Below are 10,334 nucleotides of genomic sequence, written 5' to 3' on the forward strand. Positions count from 1 at the left end.
GCCTTGCTCCACTGCCCGTCTTCCCATGTCGTTGCATGTGGAAAATCTTGTATGTGGATCTTCCATAGTTCTTTTCCCAAAACATAGCTCATCCGGTGTACTTCCCATATTGCAATCTCGTCCTCACACCGTTTTAGACAAACACAACCGTGTTGTTTTCTTCCCTTAGGACAAGTAATATGCTTCTTTTTTGTCGTCGTATGTGTCATCAACTATTATTGGCCAGTAATTATTTCCTTTCTACCTCTTTTTTTGCAAACAGGGCTATCCATTTCACCTCATTGCTATTGTGACCTTTTGGTGAACTGCACAAATCACTTTTTTCTTAAGAGTGTTTTGTGTAGTTGTACTAAAATGTCACACGGTCAACGTCTCTACATTTCAGTGTGACCGCACAAAGGGAGATTGGTTTTGCTCTATCCTCCTCATCCAACTCCGAGCCTAGTCTTCTCCAACTAGTTAGTCTTAAGAGAGACTGCAAAGGTGATCGGCTTCTATTTATGTGTTTATTGTTTCATCAACAGTCCTCTATTATTGTAATCACACTTAATATCTTTGGAATAGGAACGCTCAGCTCTATTTTAGTGGAACTGCACAAAATGAACGGAATGTTGCATGCTCCAGACAACTACTTTTTTCCCAACATGCCTTGTTGATTTAGACAGAGCTGGGGGGACGTTGCTGCCAATGAAAGCATGGATCAATTTTAATTTAACACCTTCTCACAACTTTGTCTTCAGTTGTGATGTAAATATTAGCTCTGATCTACTAATCATTGAGATGCATTAGCAAGGAAGTTAGTTTTTTATTGTTTCCGAAAGAGCATGGATGGCAAGACACATGAAACAAAAGCTAGAAGCTCAGAGCATTGTACAATTTCTTGTCATTGGAAAATTATTTGTATAGTACGTCAATTACGTAAACAAATGCTGGAAGCTTGATAGCATTGCCAGAAGCCTCTTCAGCATCCGGGTCCACGTGCCATGCACAAAATTATACTTCCTCTGTTCCTAAATATTTTTTCTTTTTACAAATTTCAAATGGACATATTTTAGAGTGTAGATTCAATCATTTTTCTTCTTATGTAGTCACTCGTTGAAATCTCTAGAAAGAAAAATACTCCGGAGTATATTTAAGAACAGAGGGAGTAGTGCAGAGCCGCATGGGAGACTCAGCCCGGTCGTTGTGCCGCACTAATAGTGAGTAATGAGAAGTCAAATCATAAGCCCCACCTTTCCCACTATAAGTTGCTCGGAAGAAGCAACCATCAATACGCTCTTCTTTGAATCCGCTCATACTACTCCATCTGTCACTTTTATAGAGCACGCTTAAAAACAACAATATCTGGGACAAAGGCGACTAGCGATCGGCCTGAAAAATAGCTTTGGTAGTTATAGCAAGGCATCTATTACTAGAGGAAACAATGCGTACACACATGCATGTAGTGCTTCCACCCCGGGTACACACATGCATGCACTTACTCCACTCCGTAGTACATGGAGAGAAAATTGTGGAATTGATTGCGGTTACCACAACCTAATTAATTGAGCATTAAACCAAACACGTCTAAAGTCTCTCTGGTGGTGGAAATGCATGGAGATAAATGCATCAGAATGAAGCGCGCCCTGTAAACTGTGACGGAGGGAGGAGAAGTATGAAGGTACAAAACCAAGTACGTGTATGGCCAGTCGGTCAACGCACTTCCTCTTGGCATATCACTGACATGTGGGACCAGAGTGTGAGCAAACCAATCTCAATTGATGGCAAAATGGCCAACCGTGTGTTCCTTGAGAGAGACGAGGAGCGAGAACACACAGATGGTCTCGCACGGAGGCCAAGATATATTCGAGCATGGTTGATCGATATCATCATTGCATGTTTGATGTTTTTTAATACTACTATTAGGCTGCCATTTTCCGCCCTTCTCCCAAATAAATGTGTACTTTATCAGAGATTAAAATAAAATAAGAGTACACATGCTCCACCATGCAGTTCTAGTAGTAGTACTACTCGTACTACTAAACCTTGCACTTGGCTCTTCGCTTCTTCGTGAAGTCGAACAATGATGGTACTCCGCATGTTGGGTACTACAGTGTATGCATCTAGCAATTGGACACTGAATGAACTGCTGCATGTCCACTGCGTGGGCGAGGGTAGGTTGCATTAGTCAAAAGGCGTAAGCGAGCTTCACCTTGTCCTGCAAGCTTCTCCTCGTTCTGCGAGTTGACGGGACACACCAAAAAGTAGTGCTAGTCCATACTCCCTCCTTTCGGATTAATATGGCTTAATCTTTTTTGCAGGTAAATGAGAGAGCTTTATTCATATATAAGCATTCTTAGGACGATCAGCCAAGAGACTGGTCACTAGGAAGCGAGGTACCCAGTAAAAAAAGAAGAAGGAAGTGAGGTGTTTCATCAAGCCAGCTCTCGGACACATTCAAAGTGCAGCAAGCACGGTTCGCACAAAGATGCGCCGCAAGGTTTGCTGACCTGTTTACATGCTGAATAACAAGAAAAGAGAAAATATTACTGAGCGCTCCTATTTATCACATGATATGAGCCGGAATTAAGCGAGAATTGTGGTGAGTGTTCCATGCAATCAACTTCCATTATCACATGCGAGAACCCTCGAAGAGAACCAAATGTGTTGAAGATTGCTTTATCACATTTTAAAATAAAATAAGAGTGCATATGCTCCTCCATCCGGTTCCTAGTGGTAGTACATACCTATATAGTAGTAGTACTAGTACTAGTAAACTTTGCGCTTAGTTGTTCGCCTCTTCGGGAAGTCGAACAATAATAGTACTAGTATAGTGTATCCTTCTAGCAATCTGACACCGAATTAACTGTTGCACGTCCACCGCCTGAGCGAGGGAGAGCTTGCATTAGTCAAAAGTTTCTCCTTGTCCTATGAGCCACCGCCCGCAAGCTTCTCCCGTCCTGCAAGCTTCTCCTCGTTCGGCAAGTTGACGGGACACAACAAAGTAATGATATTCCATACTGCCTCCTTTTCGGTTAATATGGCTTAATTGCAAACGAGATAAATACACTGGTTGCCACTGTATATTTGTAAAAATATGGTTAGTGGACTTCATTATACGGTCATTGCGCTCAATATATACATTTTCTGGTGTTTATACGGTCACTAGCTCACCCTTGCTGAGTATGTGTGTACATGCACTTGTAGGTTGAGCACTTGAGCATGACCGTCTGTGTTCCGTCGTGTGCTCGGACATGCATGCATTAAGGCGTCGCGCGCGTTTTTACGTCCATGTGTATGTGTGACTATTGCATGCATGCACGAGGTTGTAGTCCCTCACATTCACATATTCATAAGTCAATGCTTTGTCAAAACGTTGCATGCAAGGTTTAATCATTCGTTGTTCATGCATGCATTCCCGATATTAATACATTGGTAAAGAAAATTTCTTGAGGAAAACGAACCCATGAATTGAGTACAAATGGGATTAATAAGCCAGGACGGAGGGAGTACCAGTAGTGAAATGGAAGGAGGGAGTAGGTACTAGTAGTACTACGTAACAACGTGAAGTAACAAAATTCCTCTATGCGCATCCTGTCTACGTGTCATGCAAGAAAATAGATATAAGTACAATTTAGACTTAGGAACAGTCATACACATAGGGGGAGTACGTGTAGGGGCCACTAAGGAGCAGTCAAATCACATAGTAAGTTAGTCGGAAGAAGCAAGCATCATTTCTCTCTTCAATTACATGTATGCAATATAAAATTGTTGATATGGAGAGAAAAAGAAAAACACTATATATACACTAGCAGGAGCCTAAGCTACAAGCCTGCTTGCTTGGGTTGCTCTCTTCGCAAGCATAGAACGACGGGGCCACACCGCTGATCACAGATCCGGCCTGATCCCGCCGCTGGGGGAAGGGAACGATGTTCTACGTAGACGCGGTCGACACGGCGAGGGAGAAAACCCACAGTCGGTGTGTCCCAATCGGGGGTCCCCGCGGTATGGGCTGATGCTGCGTCCCAACCGCTCTTCTAGCTACAGCCCGACGTCCCAGGTACATCTTCCTTTTGGAGCCGGCTTGCTCCACTGCCGCAGGTCCCCACATAGCTCCATCTTCGTGTCGATCTTTATCTACTTCTACCGGCTTCTATTTGTGATGAGTTTATGTCTCATGAACTAATGCCAGTACTATTATTCTAATCACACTTCTTCAATATCTTTGCCATCGGGATGCTCAGCTCGATTTTAGTGGAACTACACAAAAGCATCGTATGATCCGAGGGTGCCAGCCGTCTTTCGTTCGACAGGTTCTACCTAGCCAGGAAATTAAATCTTGTTTAGGGTTTAGGGTTTAAGTCGTAGTGACCCCATCAGTAGTTTTTCTTTTGTACACGCTCTCACAACTTTTGTCTTAAGTTGTGAAGTAAATATTGGTTATGATTTGTGAATGATTGAGATGCATCAGCATGCGTGTTAGTTTCCTTTGTATTTGGTGGAGTGTTGTAACGGGGCAACCTATGGAGTAGGAATGAAAATGGAGTGGAAAGTTTGCGTTTTTCCGGAGAAAAAATGGAAATGGAGAGAAACCAACTTTTCGTTTCGTTAGATTGCACCATCGAGCAAAACCAATGTTTAAATCACGTCTGTCATGTTTGTGTCTCACACTCCGCCGCGGCTCCACCTCACACGGTCACTCGGCATACCACTCACCGCAAACCGAGTATAAGATAACTTTCCCGCCTGCTTGTCAATGGATCGCTCCATGGAGTACTAGCACTACTAGAAGAGATTCACAATTTGGGGGAGGACACCTAGCTGTAGCACGGACTCCCAAGAACTTTTTACATGCACGTTGTGGCCGGCTATTGCGACCTTTGAACGCGGAGCAGTCGCGTGCACCGGGAAGCGGCGCGGGTGACGCTCTCTCGGCTGTCGTGCCGCTTTAATGCCGGCGCCAGTGAGAGGTCGCGTTCGCTCTGGCCGGGCATGAATGTGGCACTAACCGTTTCGGGCGGGAAGCACACGCGGGTGATGAAGAGGGTTCGGGTTGGTCAGGAGCGGGCGTGGCAGCAGTCCGGATGCCCGCAAACAAGAGATGATGTACGTTAATATTGCTGCGTATATAATTAACAACGTAAATAATGTGCCAGTTGGACAAATATGATTGGAGATGGAGATGGAATTTTACGTAAACACAGATATGCATGTCTATGTCTATGTGTGTGTGCGTGACGACTCTCGCGATCTCGAAGCGGGGGCGTGTTTTTGATCGAGTCTTCTTTCTTGGTACGTTAAAAATTGTCCGCCAGTTTTTGTTTCTTATTTCCGGGAATGTGCGTATTTTATTTAAAACCACAGCTATGGAGAGATTTTTCTACTTCATATTATATATAGCCTCTTGTTTGATAGGGTTTCTCGCATCTCGCTCTCTCACCCTCTCCATATCAAAACAAGATGACAGTGTCTACTCTATCTCTCTCCTCACCGGTGGTCACAGATCCGGCCGAATCCCATCCGCTGCAGGAGGTGCATCGTTGACGTTGTCGCCGTCGGCGATGGAGGAAGCCGACGCACACCGTCCTCTTGGAGCCGGCGTTGGCGCGGACGAAGGTCCTCCACGCCCTTGTTCACTGCCATCATGTGGGAAGATCCCGCCTGCCCTCCTAAGCGACATCTCGCCCACCTGACATATAACTTCTTGTACTGGTCCAGCTCCCCAGGTCACTGCATGCGGGATTTCTTCTATTCGACTACTCCCCAGCTCCGCATGTACAGTAGCTAGGGTTCCTCGGCTGGTCCAACATCACCTACTATTAAAGAGGAAATGCCACTCAAAAAGTTTTCCTGGTTTATGCCTCGGTGGAGGTATACATGTTGTTCCGACAAAAAGTACATGGTGGTTGTGCGGTCATTGTCCATATGCTCCTATTGCTGCTACTAATTTAATACTATCACTGGTTAAATGAAGAAATGCTTTTTGCTCGGGTATCCTGGTTTAGTTCCCATCAAGATAATCATGGTGCTTTTGTTTGTTGGTGCACTTTTCATTAATTCCTATTGACAATTGAGATGTCGCTGTTAATCTTGTACCACTGCCAAAACAAAGTAACAACACCATATCCCTTTTTTATATTTTTGCAAACAATGATGCGTATCTCCATACCCGGGCATGTCTTCCTCAATTTTAGTGGAACTGCACAAAATTGGATGGCCATTTTTGTTCCACCTCACTGTCCTCTGCCACGTGAGTCTTCCTTCCTCGAGCTTGATTACTAAGAAGAAACAGACCACGGTGAGGATTTGTCGAACTTCATAGGTGCTTCACCCAAACTTGATGCCAAATGGATGATGCATCACCATGATGACCTATCGATGCTCATGGTTGCGCCTCATGGTTGCATCGGTTCGTGAAGCTGATCGATTTTCAATGAAAAACAAGTTGTCTTCCATTAGTGCTCTTTGCTTGTTACCCACAAAGATGATATCCTTCATTAGTTCACCTTGGTGGCGTTGGAGACGCAATCGTCTTTCACGTTGGTGCAATTTTATCACACAATTGGCTATGAACCAAATGTTTCATCGAAGAAGGATCGACGTTGGTACTAAGAGCATAAGTTTTGTATTGATTTCTAAGCCTTCTCACAACTTTGTCTTCAGCCCCCCTGTAATTTTATTTGTCCAGATATTAACTTTGATTAAAAAATGGTGTGGACTAAAAACCCGGATGGACGTAGTAGCCCTCCATTTTTATTTACTCCTCATATTAGATTTGACTGAAGTCAAACTTTGTAAAGTTTGACCAAGTTTAGGCCGAACACAACAAACCATAATTATTGAGAGAGGGAAAACTGTACATACTCTCAAACATTTCCGATAATTGAAATTAAAATTCTTTATTTGTACACACTCTCACACGTTTTTGATTATTTGGTGCATGTGTGGTTGTTCACTTAAGGGAGGGTAGTGTACTGCACGTGAAGGACAGGAAGTGCGACCAGGACGCGTGGATCGTTAGTTCATCGGAAATAGTAGTTTTCTTCAGTGGTACATTAAATAAAGAGTTTCGTTTCGTACTTACACAATTTAAAACGATTGTTATGGAGAGAATAAGAAAATCGCTCGACTATATATTAGTAGTATACACGAGTACTATATGGGCGCAGCTTCATTGACTTAGTGCACCTGCCTTTGGTGTATGACAGGTGAGCCCAAAATTTGGCTGGCCCACCTGTCAAACAGCCAAAGGCAGGTGCAGTTAAGGCACCGGAGCTCAGTCCATACTACAGTATATATGTATAACTATATAAGTTGGAGCCTCGGCGCTTGTTCGCTAGGGTTTGCACTCTCCACACTCTCTCCGCACTGGAGGCTCAGCGTTCCTTTCCTAGGGTTTGCTATATTCACAGTCTCTCACTCTCTTCACCAGATCTAAAGAAGACTGCGTTGCACTCTGTCTCTCTCTCCCCCCTCATAGCTGGTGAAGGAGGCATTCGGATCCCGTCTCACTAGGAAGGGGAGGAGGTGCAGTGTTCACTCTATCACCTTCGGCGAGGGAAGAAATCCACTGCCGGCTGCGTTGTTCTCTTTCACCCAGTGCCTGTGCGGGAAGGCCACCAACCCCTTCTTCCTCGCTGTCATACATAGTGTGGCCAGATTCGGCCTCCCGCCGCACGCCTTGCCACATCCCGACGACCCTAAGGTATACGTTTCTTTGAAACCGTCATTGCTCTACTGCATGCAGATCTTTTTCGATTCTGTAGTCGAATCTAGGTCTTGGTTCAAAGAGGAAAGAAGGGTGCGATGGGGTGGAGCATGAATCTAGGACGTGGTTCAATGTGTAAGGGAGGGAGGGAAAGTAGTATAGACTGGCTATCTAGCCGCTTTGTTGGTCAAAAAGGGAAAAGGGGGGAACCCAGTACACACGTCTGTAAGGAACCGATCTCTTTGTTGAAAGAGGAAAGAAACTGGGGGTCGGGTAGTTTGTGAAGGACTAGATTTGTTGCCCTCACATATGAAAAAGGTTCAAAGAGAACAAAAATGGGACCAACGCAGATATGCTGCTTGGCAACATACTCTGCATCACCCATTTATACGTGTGGTCGCACATGGTGCTAGCATATCCCATGTCCCATACAACTATTTTGCTTTTGTTAATCTAGGAATGCCACTGGAAAATTTAAGCAGCGCCACTGTTAAAAGTAAATTACATTTTTAATGAATGTTGTTTCGAGAGAATGTCTCCGTTAATATGAATCAATGCAACCGTTTTAGGAATGCTATTGTCCTACTTTGTTTTCCATCAAGATAAGTTAGATGCTTCTTTTTGTCGTCGTTTGTTTCATCCTCCTTTATTGGCCAGTAATTGTTTCCTTTTTTCCTTTGTGAAAAAAGGATATCTATTCAACTTGTTGCTATAGAGAACTTAAATGTCACACCGGCAACTTTGCTTGATTTTAGTGCAACTGTACAAAACGAGATTGGATTTCCTATTCGTGTTGGTAGATTCATATTTTATCTTGGTCGTCTCACTAAAGGTCGGTACATGCCTTCATCCACATGATTGTGCAATGTGCTTTGAGATGTTGTGCTACTTGTATTGGTACTATTTTAAATAAATGTTGAATTGAAGCTATTGTATTGTTGTCTTTTCCCATTAAGTAGTGAACAAAAATGGGACCAACCCAGACATGATGCTTGTTGCTTTGTTACAACAAACTCTGCATCACCCCATTTATAAGTAGATGGAAGCACATGGTGTTGTTGCGCCCACTCTCCCCTGGAACTGTTTATGCTTTTTGTTAATTTAATGCCGCTGGTAAAATTAAGCAATGCCACTCTCAGAATTAACTACTGAATCTTAGTTCAAACCTACAACACTTGTTAGGGATTGGCGGGATTTCCATTTTTGTGGCCACATGTTTCATCCTCCTTTATTGGCCAGTAATTGATTCCTTTTTACCTCTGTTAAAACAGGGATATCTATTCAACTTGTCGCTATAGCAAACTTAAATGTCACACCGGCAACTTTGCTTGATTTTAGTGCAACTACACAAAATGAGATTGGATTTCCTATTCGTGTTGGTAGATTCATATTTTATCTTGTCAGTCTCGTGAAAGGTTAGTATAGGCCTTCATCCACATGATTGTGCAGTGTGCTTTGAGATGCTATGCTACTTGTATTGGTACTGTTTTAAATAAATGTTGAATAGAAGCTATTGAATTGGTCTCTTTTCCCATTATGTAGTGAACAAAAATGGCACCAACCCAGACATGATGCTTGTTGCTTTGTTACAACAAACTCTGCATCACCCCGTTTTTTAAGTAGATGGAAGCACATGGTGTTGTTGGGTCCACTCTCCCCTGGAACTGTTTATGATTTTTGTTAATCTAATGCCGCTGGTAAAATTAAGCAATCCCACTCTCAGAATTAACTATTGAATCTTAGTTCCAAACTGCAACACTTGTTAGGGATTGGCGGGATTACCATTTTTGTGGCCGCATGTTTCATCCTCCTTCAGGTCTTCCTCACGAGTTGTTTCAAATCTTGGTCTTGAAAGGTCAGTAACGACTTTCAGCACCGACTTTCCTCAGAATTAACAACTGAATCTTAGTTCAAAACTGCAACACTTGTTAGGGATCGGCGGGAGTACCATTTCTGTTAGGGATCGGCCAGAGTACATGTTTAAGAAATGTATTGTTCAGATAATGTCTCTGTTATTATATATCAATTACAGTGTTTTACAAATGGTACTATCCTGCTTTGCAGTTCTTTCTACATGTTTAACCAACGTATTGTTAAGATAATGTCTCTGTTAAAATGAATCAGTCGCATTGTTTTAGGAATGGTACTTTTTTGCTTTGTCGTTCTTTATACATGTTGAAACAAGGCATTGTTAAGATAATGTCTCAGTTAATATGAATGAATCACACTGATTGAGAATTGCTACTCTCCTGCTTTGTTTCCCATTAAGATAAGGTAGATCAGTAGATGTTTTTCTTCTGGGAGTACAAGTCATCAACTGTTATTTTTCAGTAATTGCTTCCCTTATACCTATTGTTGCTTACAGGGATATCAAAATTGAAGCACGGTTTTATTCTGACTTTGATTTTAGTTGAACTACACAAAAGGAGCCAATGTGTCTAAGGCAAACTGCTGCATTAGTGGGTCCAGTTAGTCTTACCACTTTGCAGAAAGAAGCAGTCACTGTTCACGCCACATTATAGAAGGAATTATCGAGAAGCTTTACATAGTATTAGTAGACGCTGGTGACATGACTAGTCTGCAGAGAGCATAGGCAACTCTACAACACGTGGAGTGCACTGGGCAAAGAGTGCCCAAACAAGTACAA

Source organism: Triticum urartu, chromosome 2A (genome assembly GCF_056163025.1).
Source record: "Triticum urartu cultivar PI428250 chromosome 2A, HENAU_Tu73, whole genome shotgun sequence".
NCBI lineage: Eukaryota > Viridiplantae > Streptophyta > Magnoliopsida > Poales > Poaceae > Triticum > Triticum urartu.